The sequence below is a fragment of the Rhinopithecus bieti genome, unplaced genomic scaffold (assembly GCF_001698545.2).
Source record: "Rhinopithecus bieti isolate Rb0 unplaced genomic scaffold, ASM169854v2 scaffold_15791, whole genome shotgun sequence".
Taxonomy (NCBI): domain Eukaryota; kingdom Metazoa; phylum Chordata; class Mammalia; order Primates; family Cercopithecidae; genus Rhinopithecus; species Rhinopithecus bieti.
Window position 1 is genome coordinate 259,704 of NW_016808218.1, and position 22,404 is coordinate 282,107.

Consider the following 22,404-nt stretch of genomic DNA (forward strand, 5'->3'; position numbering starts at 1 on the left):
GGTGGGGCCTGGTGAGATGTGTTTGGGTTATGGGAATGGAGCCTGCACAGCTTGGTGCTGTTCTGGCAATAATGAGTTCTTGTGAGATCTGGCTGTCTAAAAGTGTGTGGCACCTTACCCCACCCTCTTGCTCCTGCTTTTGCCATGTGACAGCCTGCTCCTGCTTTGCCTTCTGCCAAAAGTACAAGCTCCCTGAAGGGGGCCCCTCAGAAGCCAAGCAGATAGCAGTGCCATGCTTATACACCCTACAGATCTGTGAATCAATTAAACTTCTATTTTTTTTTTTTTTTTTTGAGAGACAGGGTCTCACTACATTGCCCAGGTTGATCTCAAACTCCTGGCCTCAAGCAATCCTCCCAAAGTGCTGGGATTACAGGCATGAGCCACCATGCCCAGCCAAGCCTCTGCAAAAGAAAAATAAATCTTGGGACCCCAAAATCACTAAGCTAAAGAGAAAAGTCAAGCTGGGAACTGCTTAAGGCAAGTCTGTCTTCTATTCTATTCAGTCATCCCTCTGCTTAATGAGATAAATGAGTATCTGATTGGTTCCTTTGGTAAGGCTAATCAGAAACTCAAAAGAATGCAAACCATTTGTCTCTTATCTACATATGACCTGGAAGCCCCCTCCCCACTTCGAGTTGTCCCACCTTTCCAGAGTGAACCAGTGTACATCTTACATATATTGACTCATGTCTCATTTCTCCCTAAAATGTATAAAACCAAGCTGTGCCCTGACTACCTTGGGCACATGTCATCAGGACCTCCTGAGGCTGTGTCATGGAAGCAAAATAAACTTTCTAAATTGACTGAGACCTGTCTCAGATATTTTGGATTAACACCTCTTTTTAGAATAAATTACCCAGTCTCAGGTATTTCTTTGTAACAGTGCAAAAATTGCCTAACACAGAAAATGGGTACCAAAGAATGGGGCATTGTGATAAAGATACCTGAAAATATGGAAGCAAATTTGGAACTGGGAAATGGGCAGAGGATAGAAACATTTGGAGGGCTCAGAAGAAGAGAGGAAGATGAGGGGAAGTTTGAAACTTCTTAGAGACTGGTTAAATGGCCAAATGCTGACCTAAATGCTGATACTGACATGGACAGTGAAGTCCAGGCTAAAGAGGCCTCAGATGGAAATGAGAAATTTATTAGGAACTACAGCAAAAGTCACCCTTGTTATATGCCTTAGCAAAGAACTTGGCTATATTGTTAAGGGAAGAGACCACCTCTCATATTGTCTTATGACCAATTTCTGCCTCAAAGAAAAAGTAGGAGTTCAAGAAAAGACAGAAGTGAAATCAGTAGTCAAACAGCCCGATATTGCATTTCAGGCCTGGTAGTTAAAAATTGACCCCTGACCTAGCCGGTTATGTTATCTATAGATACCAGACATCATCTGGAAAAGCACTGTGAAAATCCTTGTCCTGTTCTGTTCCATTCTGATTACCGGTGCATGCAGCCTCGTCACGTACCCACTGCTTGCTCAATCGATCATGACCCTCTCACACGGACCCCCTTAGAATTGTAAGCCTTAAAAGGAACAGGAATTGCTCACTCAGGGAGCTCGGTTTTTGGAGACATGAGTCCACCAATGCTCCCAGCTAAATAAAGCCCTTCCACAACTCGGTGTCTGAGGGGTTCTTGTGTGCGGCTCGTCCTGCTACATTTCTTGGTTCCCTGACCGGGAAGCAAGGTGATTAATGGATGGTCGAGGCAGCCCGTTAGGTGGCTTAGGCCTGCCCTGTGGAACATCCCTGTGGGGGACTCCAGTCAGCTTGAGTGACGTGGATCCTGAGAGTGCTCCCGGGTAGGCAATTGCCCCAGTGGAACGCCTCACCAGAGCAGTGCATGGCAGGCCCCTGTGGAGGATCAATGCAGTGGCTGAATACCAGGAAAGAACTGGCACTTGGAGTCTGGAAATCTGAAATTTGGTAAGACTGGTCTTTGGAACTTAGCCACTCCATTTGAGTGGAAGCATGGCCTGATCACCCATGACGTGTCTGTACTGGCACTTTGGTTTTTGTTTTTGACTTGACTTGGATTGCTTGATACTTTGGTTTTGGTTTTGACCTGGCTTGGATTTCTTGATACTCTGATTTTGGTTTTGATTCTGGTTTGGTGTAAACTGTAAAAGTGTGTGTGTGCCCTCTTTACTCGTTCTTTGTTTTGTGGTGTGCATGTGGTGTGAGTGTGGTGTTTTATCTCAAGGAAACATGGTTCAGGCACAAAGTAAGCCTATCCCACTAGGAACTATGTTGAAAAATTTCAAAAAGGGATTTAAGGGAGACTATGGAGTTACTATGACACCAGGAAAACTTAGAACTTTGTGTGAGATAGACTGGCCAGCATTAGAGGTGGGCTGGCCATCAGAAGGAAGCCTGGACAGGTCCTTTGTCTCGAAGGTATAGCACAGGGTAACCTGTAAGCCAGGGCACCCAGATCAGTTCCCGTATATAGAGTCTTGGTTATAGCTAGTTTTAGATCCCCCATGGTGGTTAAGAGGACAGGGAGCAGCAGTACTAGTAGCAAAGGGACAGTTAGTTAAGGAAGGTTGTCAGTCCACCCACCGAGGGAAGTTGGCACCAAAAGTCCTGTCTGAGCCAACACCAGAAGAATCATGGCAGGAATTGGTATCAGCAGTGCCTCCTCCTTATTGAGAGGAAGGGCTCCCCACTCCTGAGCCCACAGCACCTCCACCTCCACAAGATATCCATACTCCCAGACCACCCAGAGTAGACAAAAGAAAAAGTGAAGCTGTGGGAGAAACTCCTCCTTTGGCAGCTCACTTACGGCCCAAAACTGAAATCCAAATGCCCCTGAGAGAACAGCAATATACTGGGGTAGATGAGGATGGACACACGGTGAAAAGGCATGCCTTTGTGTATCAACCTTTAACCTCTGCTGACCTCCTCCATTGGAAAAATAATACTCCATCTTACACCAAAAAGCCTCAAGCTTTAATTGACTTGCTCCAAACTATTATACAGACTCATAATCCTTCTTGGGATGATTGCCACCAGTTGCTCATGTACCTCTTTAATACAGATGAAAGGCAAAGGGTGCTCCAGGCGGCAACTAAGTGGCTAGAGGAGCACATCCCAATCGATTACCAAAACCCCCAAGAATATAGAAGAATTCAGCTGCCAGGAACAGACCCTCAATGGGAACTGAACGAGGGGCCAGACATGGAGAGGCTAAGACAGTACCATGAGGCATTGATATAAGGTCTAAAGAAAGAGGCTCAAAAGGCTACAAATGTAAATATGGTCTCTGAGATCATCCAAGGAAAAGAGAGTACAGCGCAATTCTATGAACAACTGTGTGAGGCTTACTGTATGTACACTCCTTTTGATCCAGATAGCCCTGAAAATCAGCGCATGATTAATACGGCCTTAGTTAGTCAAAGCACGGAAGGTATCAGGAGAAAGTTGCAGAAACAGGCTGGGTTTGCAGGTATGAATATCTCACAGTTACTGGAAAAAGCCAATCAAGTGTTTGTGAATAGAGATGCAACAAGTCCCACAGAAAGCCATAAAGAAGGCGAACGCCAGGCCAGGTGAAACATTGAGTTACTGGCCACGGCCATTACGGGATTTCCCCTGAAAGGACAGGGAAACGGGGGTTCTGGGAAGAATACCCAATCTAATTGCCCACGCTTGCAACATAACCAATGCACCTATTGTAAGGAAATAGGACATTGGAAAGATAAGTGTCCCCAACTGAAGGAAAAGCAAGGTGATTCGGAGCAAAAGACCTAAGATAAAGACGAGGGTGCTTTGTTCAATCTGGCTGAAGGGCTATTAGACTGAAGGGGGCCGGGATCAAGTGCCCTCAAGGAGCCCACAGTCAGGATTACAATTAGGGGCAAGGACATTAAGATTTTGGTTGATACTGGTGCTGAGCATTCAGTAGTGACCACCCTGGTTGTCCCCTTATCCAAGAAAACCATTGATATAATCAGAGCAACAGGAGTTTCCACTAAGCAGGCTTTCTGTCTACTGCAGTCCTGCTCACTGGGGGGACATGAAATAGTTCACCAGTTCTTGTATATGCCTGACTGTCCCTTGCCTTTGCTGGGAAGAAACTTGCTTAGCAAGCTGAGAGCCACCATCTCCTTTACAAAACAGGGCTTTTTACAGCTAAAGTGACCAGGAACAGGAGTTATTATGACCCTTACGGTCCCCAGAGAAGAATAATGGAAACTTTTTCTGACCGAGCCAGGCCAAGAGATTAAACCAGCTCTAGTTAAGCAATGGCCCCAAGTATGGGCGGGGGATAATCCTCTGGGACTGGCGGTCAAACAAGCCCCTGTACTCATAGAAGTTCAAACAAGCCCCTGTACTCATAGAAGTTAAGCCTGGGGCCCAGTCAATTAGACAAAAGCAGTATCCGGTTCCCAGAGAATCTCTCAAAGGAATCCAGGTTCATCTCAAGCACTCGAAAGCCTTTGGAATTATAGTTCCTTGCCAGTCTCCATGGAACATCCCCCTCCTCCCTGTCCCTAAGCCAGGGACCAAGGACTACCGGCCAGTACAGGACTTGTGCTTGCTCAACCAAGCTACAGTGACTCTGCACCCTACAGTTCCTAACCTTTACACATTGTTAGGGCTTCTGCCAGCTGAGGACAGCTGGTTTACCTGTCTGGACTTAAAAGATGCCTTCTTTAGCATCAGACTAGCTCCTGAGAGCCAGAAGCTGTTTGCCTGTCAGTGGGAAGATCCGGAGTCAGGTGTCACTACTCAGTACACTTGGGCCCAGCTTCCCTAAGGGTTCAAGAACTACCCTACTATCTTCGGGAAGGCCCTGGCTCGAGACCTGCAAAAGTTTCCTGCTAAAGACCTAGGCTTACTCCAGTACGTGGACAACCTTCTGCTGGGACGCTCCATAGCAGTTGGGTGCACAAAAGGGACAGATGCCCTGCTTCTGCACCTGGAGGACTGTGGGTATAAGGTGCCTAAGAAGAAAGTTCAGATCTGCAGACAGCAGGTACACTATCTGGGATTCACTATTCGGAAAGGGGAGCGCAGCCTGGGGTCAGAAAGAAAGCAGGTCGTCTGCAGCCCACCGGAACCTAAAACCAGAAGGCAAGTAAGGAAATTCCTAGAAGCTGTGGGGTTTTGCAGATTATGGATTCCAAACTTTGCAGTACTAGCCAAGCCTTTGTACGGGGTTACAAAGGGGGGCAACCAGGAGCTTTTTGAATGGAGGCCTCCACAACAGCAAGCCTTTTGTGAGTTAAAGGAAAAACTTATGTCGGCCCCAGCCCTAGGACTACCAGATTTGACAAAGCCCTTTACACTCTATGTGTCAGAAAGAGAAAAAATGGCAGTTGGAGTTTTAACCCNGAACAGCAATATACTGGGGTAGATGAGGATGGACACACGGTGAAAAGGCAGCCTTTGTGTATCAACCTTTCACCTCTGCTGACCTCCTCAATTGGAAAATAATACTGCATCTTACACCAAAAGCCTCAAACTTTAATTGACTTGCTCCAAACTATTATACAGACTCATAATCCTTCTTGGGATGATTGCCACCAGTTGCTCATGTACCTCTTTAATACAGATGAAAGGCAAAGGGTGCTCCAGGCGGCAACTAAGTGGCTAGAGGAGCACATCCCAATCGATTACCAAAACCCCAAGAATATAGAAGAATTCAGCTGCCAGGAACAGACCCTCAATGGGAACTGAACGAGGGGCCAGACATGGAGAGGCTAAGACAGTACCATGAGGCATTGATATAAGGTCTAAAGAAAGAGGCTCAAAAGGCTACAAATGTAAATATGGTCTCTGAGATCATCCAAGGAAAAGAGAGTACAGCGCAATTCTATGAACAACTGTGTGAGGCTTACTGTATGTACACTCCTTTTGATCCAGATAGCCCTGAAAATCAGCGCATGATTAATACGGCCTTAGTTAGTCAAAGCACGGAAGGTATCAGGAGAAAGTTGCAGAAACAGGCTGGGTTTGCAGGTATGAATATCTCACAGTTACTGGAAAAGCCAATCAAGTGTTTGTGAATAGAGATGCAACAAGTCCCACAGAAAGCCATAAAGAAGGCGAACGCCAGGCCAGGTGAAACATTGAGTTACTGGCCACGGCCATTACGGGATTTCCCCTGAAAGGACAGGGAAACGGGGTTCTGGGAAGAATACCCAATCTAATTGCCCACGCTTGCAACATAACCAATGCACCTATTGTAAGGAAATAGGACATTGGAAAGATAAGTGTCCCCAACTGAAGGAAAAGCAAGGTGATTCGGAGCAAAAGACCTAAGATAAAGACGAGGGTGCTTTGTTCAATCTGGCTGAAGGGCTATTAGACTGAAGGGGCCGGGATCAAGTGCCCTCAAGGAGCCCACAGTCAGGATTACAATTAGGGGCAAGGACATTAAGATTTTGGTTGATACTGGTGCTGAGCATTCAGTAGTGACCACCCTGGTTGTCCCCTTATCCAAGAAAACCATTGATATAATCAGAGCAACAGGAGTTTCCACTAAGCAGGCTTTCTGTCTACTGCAGTCCTGCTCACTGGGGGGACATGAAATAGTTCACCAGTTCTTGTATATGCCTGACTGTCCCTTGCCTTTGCTGGGAAGAAACTTGCTTAGCAAGCTGAGAGCCACCATCTCCTTTACAAAACAGGGCTTTTACAGCTAAAGTGACCAGGAACAGGAGTTATTATGACCCTTACGGTCCCCAGAGAAGAATAATGGAAACTTTTCTGACCGAGCCAGGCCAAGAGATTAAACCAGCTCTAGTTAAGCAATGGCCCCAAGTATGGGCGGGGATAATCCTCTGGGACTGGCGGTCAAACAAGCCCCTGTACTCATAGAAGTTCAAACAAGCCCCTGTACTCATAGAAGTTAAGCCTGGGGCCCAGTCAATTAGACAAAAGCAGTATCCGGTTCCCAGAGAATCTCTCAAAGGAATCCAGGTTCATCTCAAGCACTCGAAAGCCTTTGGAATTATAGTTCCTTGCCAGTCTCCATGGAACATCCCCTCCTCCCTGTCCCTAAGCCAGGGACCAAGGACTACCGGCCAGTACAGGACTTGTGCTTGCTCAACCAAGCTACAGTGACTCTGCACCCTACAGTTCCTAACCTTTACACATTGTTAGGGCTTCTGCCAGCTGAGGACAGCTGGTTTACCTGTCTGGACTTAAAAGATGCCTTCTTTAGCATCAGACTAGCTCCTGAGAGCCAGAAGCTGTTTGCCTGTCAGTGGGAAGATCCGGAGTCAGGTGTCACTACTCAGTACACTTGGGCCCAGCTTCCCTAAGGGTTCAAGAACTACCCTACTATCTTCGGGAAGGCCCTGGCTCGAGACCTGCAAAAGTTTCCTGCTAAAGACCTAGGCTTACTCCAGTACGTGGACAACCTTCTGCTGGGACGCTCCATAGCAGTTGGGTGCACAAAAGGGACAGATGCCCTGCTTCTGCACCTGGAGGACTGTGGGTATAAGGTGCCTAAGAAGAAAGTTCAGATCTGCAGACAGCAGGTACACTATCTGGGATTCACTATTCGGAAAGGGGAGCGCAGCCTGGGGTCAGAAAGAAAGCAGGTCGTCTGCAGCCCACCGGAACCTAAAACCAGAAGGCAAGTAAGGAAATTCCTAGAAGCTGTGGGGTTTTGCAGATTATGGATTCCAAACTTTGCAGTACTAGCCAAGCCTTTGTACGGGGTTACAAAGGGGGGCAACCAGGAGCTTTTGAATGGAGGCCTCCACAACAGCAAGCCTTTTGTGAGTTAAAGGAAAACTTATGTCGGCCCCAGCCCTAGGACTACCAGATTTGACAAAGCCCTTTACACTCTATGTGTCAGAAAGAGAAAAAATGGCAGTTGGAGTTTTAACCCAGACTGTGGAGCCCTGGCCAAGGCCAGTGGCCTATCTCTCAAAACAACTAGACGGGGTTCCCAAAGTCTAGACCCCATGTCTAAGGGCCCTGACAGCGACGGCCCTGTTACCACAAGAAGCAGATAAACTAACCCTTAGGCAAAACCTCAACATAAAGGCCCCCCCATGTTGTGGTAACTTTGATGAATACCAAAGGATATCATTGGTTAACAAATGCTAGATTAACCAAGTATCAAAGGTTGCTATGTGAAAATCCCCGCATAACCATTGAAGTCTGTAACACCCTAAATCCTGCCACCCTGCTCCCAGTATCAGAGAGCCCGGTCGAGCATTAACTGTGTAGAAGTGTTGGACTCAGTTTATTCTAGCAGACCTGACCTTCGGGACCAGCCATGGGCATCAGTAGACTGGGAGTTATTCATGGATGGGAGCAGCTTCATCAACCCACAAGGAGAAAGAGGTGCAGGATATGCGGTGGTAACTTTGGATGCTGTCATTGAAGCCAAACCGTTGCCACAGAGCACTTTAGCCCAGAAGCCTGAGCTCATTGCTTTAACTCGGGCTCTAGAATTCAGTGAAGGTAAGACTGTAAACATCTACACTGACTCTTGATATGCCTTGCTAACCCTCCAAGTGCATGGAGCATTATATAAGGAAAAGGGCCTTTTAAACTCTGGGGGAAAGGACATAAAATATCAATAAAAAATTCTACAATTATTAGAGGCAGTGTGGAAACCTTAGAAGGTGACAGTCATGCACTGCAGGGGACACCAGCGAGCCTCCACCTCAGTGGCCTTAGGAAATTCCCAAGCTGACTCAGCAGCTCTAAAAGCAGCATCTACCCCTTATCAGGCATCAGTAGCAGCCCCCTTACTCCCTCAAACACCTGACCTGGTACCTACCTATTCTAAGAAAGAAAAAGACTTTTTCCACACAGAAGGGGGGCAAGTAATAAAAGAAGTATGGATCAGACTGCCAGATAGGAGGGTAGCTGTGCCGCAGTTGCTGGGAGCCACAGTCGTACTGGCTGTGTACGAAACCACTCATCTAGGTCAAGAGTCACTTGAAAAGTTGTTAGGCCAGTACAGTGAGATGTAGGCCACTACATCTCACACTTGCCAGCCCTTGCCGAAGCAGTAGTACAACGGTGCATTACTTGCCGACAGCACAATGCGAGGCAAGGCCCCACTGTTCCACCTGGCACACAAGCTTATGGAGCGGCTCCTCTTGAGGATCTTCAGGTAGATTTCACAGAAATGCTGAAATGTGGAGGTAACAAGTATTTGCTGGTTCTTGTGTGTACTTACTCTGGGTGGGTGGAGGCTTATCCAACATGAACTGAAAAGGCCTACAAAGTAACCCCGTGTGCTTCTCTGAGATCTTATTCCTAGGTTTGGACTGCCCTTACGAATTGGCTCAGATAGGGGCTGGTGTTTGTGGCTGACTTGGTACAGAAGACAGCAAAGGCATTAGGAATCACTTGGAAGCTACATGCCACCTACCGACCTCAGAGTTCTGGAAAGGTGGAGTGAATGAATCGGACCATCAAAAACAGTTTAGGGAAAGTATGTCAGGAAACAGGATTAAAATGGATACAGGCCCTTCCTATGGTATTGTTTAAAATTAGATGCACTCCTTCTAAGAAAACAGGATGATCCCCTTATGAAATACTGTATCATAGGCCTCTTCCTATACTATGGGAGCTTCCAGGTGAAATTGAGTTACAGCAACAGCTACAGGCTTTGGGAAAAATTACACAGACAATCTCAACTTGAGTAAGTTAGAGGTGTCCCGTCAGCTTATTCTCCCCAGTTCACCCTTTCTCTCCAGGTGATCACCTGTAGATCAAGGACTGGAACGTAGCCCTTTTGTGGCCACAGTGGAAAGGACCTCAGACCATAATCCTGACCACCCCCACGGCTGTAAAGGTAGAAGGAATCCCAGCCTGGATCCACCACAGCTGTGTGAAACCTGGAGCCACTGAAACCTGGGAGGCAAAACCAAGCCCAGACAACCCCTGCAAAGTGACTCTGAGGAGGACAACAAGCCCTGCTCTAGTCACACCCAGAAGCTGACTGGTCTACACACGGCCAAAGCATGAGGGGAATCATCGTGGGACTCATTTTCCTTATAATTTGGACTTGTATAGTAAAAACTTCCACTAATTTTCCCTGCATGGAGTACTGCTCTCAGTGTATATACATCAGGTTACTGAGGTAGTGCAACAAGTTAAAACAATCTTTCTGTTCTATAGTTACTATGAATACCTAGGAACTTTAAAAGGAACATGTTTATAAAATGACACCCAGTACAAGGTACGTAGCTCAGGAAACGACCACCTAGATGTGTGTTATGACCCCTCTGAGCCTCTCATATCCAGAGATTTTGAAATAAGATTAAGGACTGAAGCCTGGTGGGGACTCGTAAATGATACAAGTAAAAGCCAAAACAGAAGAAAAAGGAGTGCCCAAATGCATAATCTTGAAATTTGATGCCTGTGCTGTCATTAATAATAGAGTTAGGAAGGGGATGTGGCTCTTTTGATTGGGAAAAAGGCTATATGACTGAAAATAAGTACATTTTTCATGAATTAGGACTGTGTGGAAATGAATTTAGATACTGGTCTTGTGTCATTTGCGCCACTTGGATAAAAAATGAAAAGGATCCAGTCTACCTTCAGAAAGGAAAAAGTGGCCCTTCCTATACTAAGGGACAATGTAACCCCTTAGAGCTGGTAATAACCAATCCCCTTGATCCTTGCTGGAAAAAAGGGGAGCATGTGGCCTTAGGAATCAGTGGGGCCAGACTGGATCCTTGAGTAAATATCTTAGTTCAAGGAGAAGTTTACAAATGCTCTCCTGAGTCAGTGTTTCAAACCTTCTATGATGAACTAAATGTGCCAGTACCAGAAATTCCAGGAAAAACAAGAAATTTGTTTTTGCAATTAGCCAAGCATGTAGCCCAGTCTCTCAATGTCACTTCATGTTATGTATGTGGAGGAACTGTAATGGGAGATCAATGGCCATGGGAAGCCCGAGAATTAGTACCTACAGACCCAGTTCCTGATGAATTCCCGGCTCAAAAGAATCACCCTGATAATTTCTGCATCCTAAAAGCTTCAATTATTGGACAATATTGCATAGCTAGGGAAGGAAAAGAATTCACTCACCCCGCAGGACGACTTAGTTGTCTGGGACAGAAACTGTATAATGGTACCACAAAAACAGTCACTTGGTGGAGTTCAAATCACACAGAAAGGAATCCATTTAGTAAATTCCCAAAGCTGCAAACCGTGTGGACCCACCCAGAGTCCCACCAGGACTGGACAGCCCCCACTGAATTATACTGGATATTTGGGCATAGAGCTTACACCAAATTACCCAACCAGTGGGCAGGTAGTTGTGTTATTGGCACTATTAAATCATCTTTCTTCCTACTGCCTATAAAAACAGGCAAACTCCAGGGCTGCCGTGTCCATGCTTCCTGCAAAAAGAGAAGCATAGCTATAGGAAATTAGAAAGATGATGAATGGTCCCAAGAGAATCATACAATATTATGGGCCTGCTACTTGGGCACAAGACAGCTTGTGGGGATACCGGACCCCCCATTTACATGCTCAACCGAATCATACAGTTACAAGCTGTCTTAGAAATCATCATTAATAAAACTGGCAGAGCCTTGAGTATTCTGGCCTGGCAAGAAACTCAGATGAGAAATGCTATCTATCAAAATAGACTGGCTCTCAACTACTTGCTAGCAGCTGAAGGAGAGGTCTATAGGCAATTTAACCTTACTAATTGCTGTCTACAAACAGATGATCAAGGGCAAGTAGTTGAAGACACAGAGATATAACAAAACTGGCACATATGCCCATGCAAGTGTGGCATGGGTTTGATCTTGGGGTCATGTTTGGAAAATGGTTCCCAGCGCTAGGAGGATTTAAAACTCTTATAACAGGAGTTATAATAGTAATAGGAACCTGCTTACTACTCCCTTGTTTGCTACCTGTACTTCTTCAAACGATAAAAAGTTTCATCGCTACCTTAGTTCACCAAAATGCTTCAGCACAAGTGTACTATATGAATCACTATCGATGTGTCTTGCAAAAAGACACAGGTAATGAGGATGAAAGTGAGAACTCCCACTAATGAGTGAGGTTCTCAAAGCGGGGAAATAAGGGAGGAGACCACCCCTCATATTGTCTTATGACCAATTTCTGCCTCAAAGAAAAAGTAGGAGTTCAAGAAAAGACAGAAGTGAATCAGTAGTCAGACAGCCCGGCACTGCATTCCAGGCCTGGTAGTTAAAAACTGACCCCTGACTTAACTGGTTATGTTATCTATAGATTCCAGACATTGTATGGAAAAGCACTGTGAAAACCCCTGTCCTGTTCTGTTCCGTTCTGATTACTGGTGCATGCAGCCCCTAGTCATGTACTTACTGCTTGCTCAATCGATCATGACCCTCTCATGCAGACCCCCTCAGAGTTGTAAGCCCTTGCCCTTAAAAAGGACAGGAATTGCTCACTCCGGGAGCTCAGATTTTGGAGACGTGAATCCACCAATGCTTCCAGCTGAATAAAGTCCTTTCCTTCCACAACTCCCTGTCTGAGGGGTTCTTGTCTGTGGCTTGTCCTGCTACATTGTGTCCATGCTCTAGGGATCTGTGGAAGTTTGAACTTAAAGTAACAACCTAGGGTATCTGGCAGAATAAATTTCTAAGCAGAAAAGTGTTCAAGATGGGGTCTGCCTGCTTCTCAAAGCCTACACTCAGATGCAGGAGCAAATAAATTACTTAAAGTTGGAAGTTTATATTTAAAGAGGAAGCAGAGTGCAGAAGTTTGGAAAATTTACAGCCTGGCCATGTAGTAGAAAAGAAAATACTGTTTTCAGGGGAAGAATCCAAGCAGGCTTGGGAACAACCACTGGCTAGAGAGATTTACATAACTAAAAAGGAGCCAAGTGCTGATAGACAAGACAATGAGAAAAAGGCATTTAAAGCTTTTCAGATGTATTCAAGGTAGCCCTTCCATCACAGACCCAGAGGCCTAGGAGGGTGAGTGGGGGGCTGCTTCCATGTGCAGCCTCAGGACACTGCTCCCTGCATCCCTGAAGCCCCAGCTGCAGCTCAAAGGGGCCCAACGGGGCCCAGGTACTTGGGCCCACTGCTCCAGTGGGTGCAAGCCATAAGCCCTGGCAGCTTCCATGTGGTGTTAAGTCTGTAGGCACACAGAGTGCAAGAGTGAAGGAGGCTTGGCCCCCTCCACCTAGATTTCAGAGGATGTATGGAAAAACCTGGATGTCCAGACTGAATCCTGCTGCAGGGGTGGAACCCCCCTAGAGAACCTCTATGAGGGCAGTTAGGAGGGGAAATATGGGGATGAATCCCCTCACCAGAGTCCCCACTGGGACACTGCCTAGTGGAGCTGTGGGAAGGGGGCCACCATCCTCCAGACCCCAGAATTGTAGAGCCATGGGCAGCTTGCATCCTGAGCCTAGAAAAGCCACAGGAACTCAACTCCAGCCCATGAGAGAAGTTACCAGGGCTGAACCCCATAAAGTCACAGGGGCAGAGCTGCCCAAAGCCTTAGGAGCCCACCCCTTGCAGCAGTGTGCCCTGCATGTGGGACATGGAGTCAAAGGAGATTATTTTGGAACTTTACGATGTAATGATTTTATTACATTTAAGATTAAATGACAGGGCTTAAGATTTAAACCCTACTGGGTTTCAGACTTGTGTGGGGCCTATAGCCCCTTTTGTTCATTCTCCCTTTTGGAATAGGAGTATTTACCCAATACCTGTACCTCCATTGTATCTTGGAAGTAAATAACTTGTTTTGATTTTATAGGTTCATAGGTAAAAGGAACTTGCCTTGTCTCAGATGAGACTTTGGACTTGAGGCTAGAATGAGTTAAGATTTGGGGGGACTATTGGTAGGGGATTATTGTATTTTACAATGTGAGAAGCATGTGAAACTTGAGGGGCTGGGGTGAAATGATATAGTTTGGATGTTGTCCCCTCTAAATTTCATGATGAATTGTAATCCCCAGTGTTGGAGGTGGGGCCTTGTAGGAGGTGTTTGGGTCATGGGGACAGATCCCTCATGGCTTGATGCTATCCTCATCATAGTGAGTTCTTGCAAAATCTGGTTGTTTAAAAGTGCATGGCACTTCCCCCACTTGCTCCTGCTTTTGCCATGTGGTGTGCTTGCTCCTGCTTCACCTTCTGCGAAGAGTAAAAAGCTCCATGAGGGCTCCATGAGGCCTCCCTAGAAGCTGAGCAGACGCCAGCATCATGCTTATACAGCCTGCAGAACTGTGAGCCAATTAAACCTTTTTTGTTTAAATACATTACCCAGTCCCAAGTATTTCTTTATAGCAATGTGAGAATGATCTAACACAGTGCTATAATAAATTACCACAAATGTAATGCCTTACAACACCACCAATTCTTTATATTACAGATCTAGAGGCCAGAAGACCAAAATGAGTCTCGCGGGGTTAAAAATCAAGGTGTCATCAAGGCTGTGTTGCTTTCTGGAGGTTCTAGTAGAGAATCCATTTTCTTGTTTTTTTTTCTAGCTTCTAGAGGCAGCCTGCATTCCTTGTTCTGTGGGCCCTTCCACCTTCAAAGCCAGCAATAGCCAGCCAAGTTGTTCTCACATTATATCACTCTCTGCCTCCCTTTTCTATATTTAAGAATCCTTGTGATTACATTGGGCTCACTTGGGTAATCGAGGATAATTGCACTATCTTAAATTAAGCTGATAGGCAACCTTAATTCCATCTGCTACCTTAATTCCCCTTTACTAGGTAAGGTAACATATGTACAGGTTCTATGGATTAGAAAATGGACATTTTATTCTGCCTACCACATTGTCTAAAGGAATGTCAGGAGAAAGGGATGGATGTGAAAAGTAATGACTACCATGTTAAGTATCAAGAAATTACAGTAAGGTGATTATGAAAAATAAAAAGAGCATAGGAATGGAAAGCAGCAGTTCTCTAAGGATAATGCCTCTATGAGCAAATGGCACAGCCAGTGCTTGCACAGCCTCCTACTACCTCACATAGGCACTTGGCCACTTATACATGCATTCATGCATGTTGGTATCAAGTGGTAACATCAAAGTGTGTGGGTTATATCTGAATGAATGTTTGAAATCTAGAGTCAATAAATATTTAAAACACCAGCTGTGTCAGTTATAGCAATTCTCCTTCCTTGAATATAAGATGACACCCTTCTAACATAATTCTACGACTTGGAACCACATAAAACAAGTCTAATCCTTGTTCTGGCAACCCTTTAACTACTGAAGATAGTTATTATGTCTCCTATAAACCTTTCCTATTCTAGAACAAATAACTTGACTTTCTCTAACTATTCTTCACATGATATGGTTTTCGGCCCTCTCAGCATCAGGCTCCAAACAAGCGTCTCTGTGCTGGTCAGAAAACAGGGGCAGTGCTGCAGGTAACTTCAAGCAGCTACAACAAATATGGACAAGAAGCCCTTCAGTACATTAGCAAGATTCTCTCCTTTCCTCACAAGTGCCTCTGGTTATAACACTCTCCCAATTCTTCAGAAACAACTGCTCTCCCTATCTAGAGGTGGGTAAGAAGAAACAAAAGGGAAGTAACAAATAAATCAAAACTATAGAACATATAAAGAATACTCTTAGTCTTGAACCAGGAGACAAATCTGATAAAATCCGCCTCAAATTCCAAAACTCAAAGATCACCTTCTACAAATACAGAGAAAATCAACCAGATGTATAAAAAAAAGAACAAGTAATTTTAAAGGAGAAAATCCTGAAGAATCAGAGTGTCTATCTACGCAATCTTTTATTCCAAAGAACTGAAATATACTTTTAAAGAGTACACTCTCAACAAGGTCTGAGAGGACACTGAATCTATGAAAAGAGGACATTCTGGGATCCAGAAAGACTGATTTCTGATGAAAACAGGAACTAATTTAAACAATGTAATGGAGGCAATGAACAGCATGTTAGATACTGCCAAAACCAAATCAGTTATTCCAATGGCTACCTTAAGAAATTCTCCCAGAATTAAGAGATAAAAGAATATTGAAGATAATGAATAAAAACTTGAGGGAATAAATTCTGGAGACACACACACATACGAAGAGAAAAGGAAGAAGGGTAATAATGTCAAAAAATAAAAGATAAAAATTTATCTGAGTCAAAGAAATAATGAACTTTTAGATTGAAAGGACTCACAATATACCAGACAAAATTAAGGAAAACAGGCTCACATCCAGAAATGTCAAAAATGATTATCCATAGGGAAGATAATATATTACATATAATCTGGATCTAAAAGCCTAGACTATTTTAATTAAAATCAGAAGAAGGAATGAACTAAAATATGCAAATTATCTCAGCTTACTTGAGGGGAAATTAACAGACCAGGTCTATCAAAAGAGTTCATTAACTAAATACAGACTATATTCACATAAAAAGGTATCATGCCACAGTTTAAAAGAATGTTGTAGATCTATACTTATATGGAAAGATGACTAAGACTTATTCCTAAAAAAGCAAGGTGCAGAGCAATGCGTACAGCATAACCTATTCATATTATTCATACAACAAAAATATGTAACCCACACAATTAAAAGCTATATTTCATGTATTGCTCATATAACTTAGGATTTTAAAAGGATAATTAAAAAAAACTTTAAAAAAAGTGATAAGACATACAATAAAGGATCTGTAAGGATACACCCAAACAATTTATAGTTGTTACCCCACAGAGTTAGGAGAAAAGGGTTATTATGTACACACACACAAACACACACACACATATATACATATATGAACACTTACACATATACACTGTGAACAAATGTAAACCTGAAACAGCCAATCTTTCAGGATGGATCCTCAGTAACTACCTGGGCCAAAATTTGAAATACAGCCAAGTGACCATTTGCTGACTAGAGGTCACATAGGTGCTCAGAGGTCTGTGTAAAACTCACACATTTTTAATTTTGAGACTTTTGGAGTTCACTTGCCTTGGCCAATCAGAGTTACCAGCCAATGAAAGTTCCACTGTAACAACCAATCAGAACTCAGCTGTGTATACCATATACCAATCAGAACTAAGCAAGTGTGAATTTTTCATTTGCATAAATAGACCTGATTGGCAATCTGGGTGGGAACTTTTGCTGGAAAACCTAAACCCTTAATTTTTTTCTCAGGAGCACACCTTTATTTTACACTGAAGGCTGTATCTCCTGGCTTGCAAACTGTTCACTGGAATAAAGTCTCTTTCCTCAAAATTCCTTTTCAGAATTTTTCAGTTAAAATATTGTATAAATCAAGGAGGTTAAGGTAGGATGGCAGAGGTGAAGAAATGCCAGGAGAAATTAACTAAGCAATAGTATTTGTAGGTAGTTACCATACTGCTCTTAGGCTTTGATACATTAGAAAAAATAAATTAGCATATGAATTATATAATTATTAAGCCAAAATTGATATAATGATCATTGTACCCTATAGAGAATACAGTTCTTCAGTGAATCATTTATGCAAAATTATTATACCTGAAACCAGGAAGAAAACCTTATTAACTTTAAGAAAGAAATTATTCAGGTCATATTTTCAATACACAATGAAATAAATCTAGAAATTTATAATAAAAGGATAAATCAAATAAAGAAAAGGAACATATTTTTAAAATGTTAAGCACTGAAAACACCAAAAAATAGGGTCAAAGAGGAAATAAAAATTGCGACTGCAGATTACTGAGAAAAATCAAGATAGCTACAAAACTATTTTTCAAAATTAATGGGATATACTCAGAACTATACTTAGAAGAAAATGTATAGCTTTGGATCTTTTGTTATGAAGTCAAGAATAATTAAAACAGACTTAGCATTCATTTCAAGAAGCTAGCGAAAACAACAAAATAAACCTTAGTAAAACAAGAATAAAATAAAAATAAAAGCAGATGTTAAATGAATTTTTAAAACAGAAAAGGTATCTATTTACCCATGAGCTGGTTCTTTGAAAAGACTAGAGGATTTTTAAAAAACTACTTGTGAGGAAAATTGAGAAAAAGAACATGTAGATATGAATGCAAGCACATGTGAGGAAGATAACGCATCATACAATGAGAAAAGAAATCATTATAAAGGGTTATTAAAATATTATGTATAATCTATGATAATAACAATATATCCAAGAAATGGATACATTTTTAGGAAAATACAAACTACAAGGCCGGGCGCAGTGGCTCACACCTGTAATCCCGGCACTTTGGGAGGTCAAAGTGGGTGGATCCTTTGAGGTCAGAAGTTTGAGACAAGCCTGGCCAACATGGTGAAACCCCCCCTGTACCAAAAGTGCAAAAATTAGCTGGGCAGTAGTGGCACACGCCTGTAATCCCAGCTACTCTGGAGGCTGAGGCAGGAGAATAGCTTCAGCCTGGGAGGCGGAGATTGCAGTGAGCCAAGATTGCGCCACTGCACTCCAGTCTGGGTGACAGAGTGAGACCCTATCTCAAAACAGAACAAAACAAAACAGGAAAATATAAACTACAAAAACGACTCAAGAAGGGCAAGAAAACCTTACGAGGCCAATAGCCATTGTTATTAGAAAAATTTCTCAAAGAATCACACACAAAAATGGCACTATAGACATTGATGGGTTCATGGAAAAGTTCCTCAAGGAAAATACAATTCCTGTGTTAAATTTAGTACTGCCAGAACATTTCCCGAATTACATTAAAAAGCTAGAGTAATCCTTTATAAAGACCTTTATTAAATCTTTATTAAACCACACTTAATAATGACAGCATCCTTCAACAGAAACTTAAAAAGGAATCTGATTTATGAGCAAAGATGCAAAAATTCTAAATAAACTATAAGCATATCAAGTCCAAGAGTAAATTAAACAAATCATGACTAATTTCAGCAAAGTACATGAACATAAAATACATTAAGAAATCAACTGTTTCCCAATAAACTCACAATAAATCTTGGAAAAAGGATAACACTCATAACATTTAAAAAATTCTCAATACTCAAGAAAAACATTTTTAAGTTAGTGGGACCAACATGAAGACAATTTTTTCAAACTTGAAATTGTAAAATACCTGGGAAGTAAATAGACACAACATAACTGGCTTAGTAAGTTCGATATTATAAAGTCTGTGAATTTTTCCTGAATTAATCCTAACGGGCTATTTTTGAAAACTTGACAAAATTATTCTACAGCTCACCTGGAAGAATTAATATGCAAGAACAACCAGGAATATTTTATAAAAGATGAGCAAAGAGGCAATAACTATATTACAAAGCCATAATAATAAAAACAGCATACTACTGATGTTAGAGTGGACAAATAGATCAATGGGAGAACTGGAAAGACTACAAACAAACTGAAGTATATATGATAAAGGTGTCATTTCAAACCAGTGTATAATGAAAATAAATGGTGTTAGAATAACTGGATAATCATTGGAGAAAGGTGTTTAGATTCTGACACCAAACAGACTAAGGATTTACAAGTAGAAATGAAACTATAAATATTCTAGAAAAAAATTTGGAGAAATATTTATATAATTCTGGGCTAATGACTTTCCTAAGCAAGAAACAAATCTTAAAGCTATAAGGGAAAGAACTGATAAACCTGACTACTTAAAATGCCAATGCTTCTGTACATCTAACTAAAATAACACATTAAAATGTTTCACTTATCGGATGGTAAAAAATATAAGTTCTTGTGTTGATAAGATTATGGGAAAATAAGCATTTTCATTCAGTAATGGTAAAAGCATAAATGGTCATGACATTTCAGGACAGTTGTCAACATGTACAAAAATTTTTCATGTGCATGTTTTGATCTAATAACGCTATTCCTAGTCATTTGGTCCAAAGAAACAATAGTAAAATTATAAAAAATGCACATATATGTATATTCACTACAGGGTTATTTCAAAGAGCAATATTTGAAAATAACCTAAATGTCCATTAATAGCAGGATGGGTATGACAGAAGAGCAATACCATACTGCAAACAAAATGGATATAGAAATATGTCAGTTTGACAGGAAAGATGTTTGCAATCATATAACCATTGTTATATGAAGAAAAAGTCAGAAATAAATATAAAGAAAATATAATAATCCTAAATGTGTATGTTCCTCTAACAACAGAACTTCAAAAAACACAAAGCAATAAATGACAAAACTTAGAAACAGACAAATCCACAATTATCGTTGAAGACTTCAGTACTCCTGTCTCAGTAACAGAGTTCGTACACAGAAAATCACCATGGATAATAAAGAAATTAAGCCATAAGCAAGAAGAAAGGAAACTATTTTTAAAACTATAAAAATTAGAGCAGATATGAAGAATACTAAAAACAGAAAAATAAGGAGAAAAGGATGAAACCAAAATCTGGTTCTTTGGAAAGATGAATAAAATTAACAAACCTCTAGCAAGACTGACAAACGAAACAAGAGAAGACACAAATTACCAGTATCAGGAATGAAAGAGGGAACACTATGAGCAGCTCTATGCACATAAATTCGACAACTTAGATGAAAGGGACCAACTTCTTGAAAACTGCAAACTACCAAAAGTCACCAATATGAAATAGATAACTTAAATAACCTTATAACTAGTAAAGAAATTGTATTCTTCACTGAAAACCTTTTGGGGGAAAAAACCCTCCAGGCTCCAATGTTTTCACTTGCAAATTCTACCAAACATTTAAAGAAGAAATGACATCAGTTCTACACATCCCTTCCAGAAAACAGAAGGGTTGGGGATAGTTCCCAACTTATTTTACAAGATCACTATTATTCTGATACCAGAACAAAAAAACAAACAAACAAAAAACCCAACCAGAACACTACAGACCAACATCCCAACATCCATCATAAACATAGATGTAAAAATCCTCAACAAAATATTGCAAATCAAATCCAGCAATACATAAAAAGAAAAATATACCAGGACAAAATAGGGTTTATCTCAGGAATATAAAAATAAGGTTGCTTCCATTTTTGAAGATCAATTGATGTAACTTACTATATTAGTCTAAAACAAAAAAAAAAAAATCATATCAATAGATGCAGGAAAAAAGCATTTGACAAAGTCCAACATTTATTAATGATAAAAAATATATTACACAGCATCAAACTAGAAATAGAAAGTAACTTTCTCAACCTGATCAAAGGTGTTTACAAAAGTCCTACAGTTAAAATCACACTAATAGTTAAAGTCAATGCTTTCCTCCTAAGATCAGGAGCAAGGCAATGCTGTCCATTCTTATTGCTTCTATATCAACATCATAATGGAAGTCTCAGGCAGTATAATAAAACATGAAAATGAAATAAAAGCATGGAGATTAGAAAGGAAGAAATAAAACGGTCCCCATTTGCAGATGACACAATTATCTATGTAGATAACCTGAAGAAATCTACAAAAAAAGAACTCCCGAGTTTTAGCAAAGTCACAGAATACAAGGCCAACACACAATTATCAACCGTATTTCACACTGGCAATGTACAAATAGAAAGCTAATTTTAAAAAACATCATTTACGATAGCTTCAATAAAAGAAAATATTTTTTCTAAATCTAACAAAACATGTATAGGATCTGTATGATGAGAAAATAAATCAAAGAAAATTTAAATAAATGTAGAGACATACCATAGGTTGGAAGATTCAACATAGTAACACGTCAATTCTATCTGAATTCACCTATAGATGTGTACTGGGGTTCCCTAAGACCCCTCAAGCACAATGATTTCCTAGGAGGGCTCACAGGACTCAGCATATAGTCATACTCATGACTATGATTTATTTCAGTGAAAGGATACAAAGCAAAATCAGCAAAGGGATAAGAAGCACGGAGCAAAGTCTGGACAAAGCCACAAGCAAGCTTCTAAGGGTCCTGTCAGTAGTCACGTCAGGATGCACTTAATTCCTCTAGCAACGAGTTGTGACAATACGTGGAAAGTGTTGTCTACCAGGGAAGCTTACTATCACTCAGTGCCCAAAATTTTACTGGGAACTGGTCAAGTAAATACTCTGTGCCTAGCATGTTCTGAGGTTCCAGACTCCCAAAAGGAAAGCAGGTGTTCAGCCTAAACCACATTGTTTGCATAAAGAGTTTAAGCACAGTAAGCCACAATTATCATTCGGGGAAATTTTACATCAGTGTAGGGACTGCTTACCGGCCAAGTTTCCAGATTACTAGGCAAGGGCCAACCTTGAAAATAGACCTTTCTAGGCACAGCAGTATCAGGCCTATTATTTTAACTCTTTTCTGCACAAAATATATCTCAATTCCAATCAAACTCCTAGAAATATTTTAAGATATAAACTGATTCTAAAATTTATATAGAAAGGCAAAGGAACTAGAATAGCTAAAACAGGTGTTTTTTTGTTTTGTGTTGTTGTTGTTGTTGTTTTGAGATGGAGTCTCGCTCTGTTGCCCAGGCTGGAGTGCAGTGGTGCGATCTTGGCTTACTGTAATCTCCGCCTCCCGGGTTCAAGCGATTCTCCTGC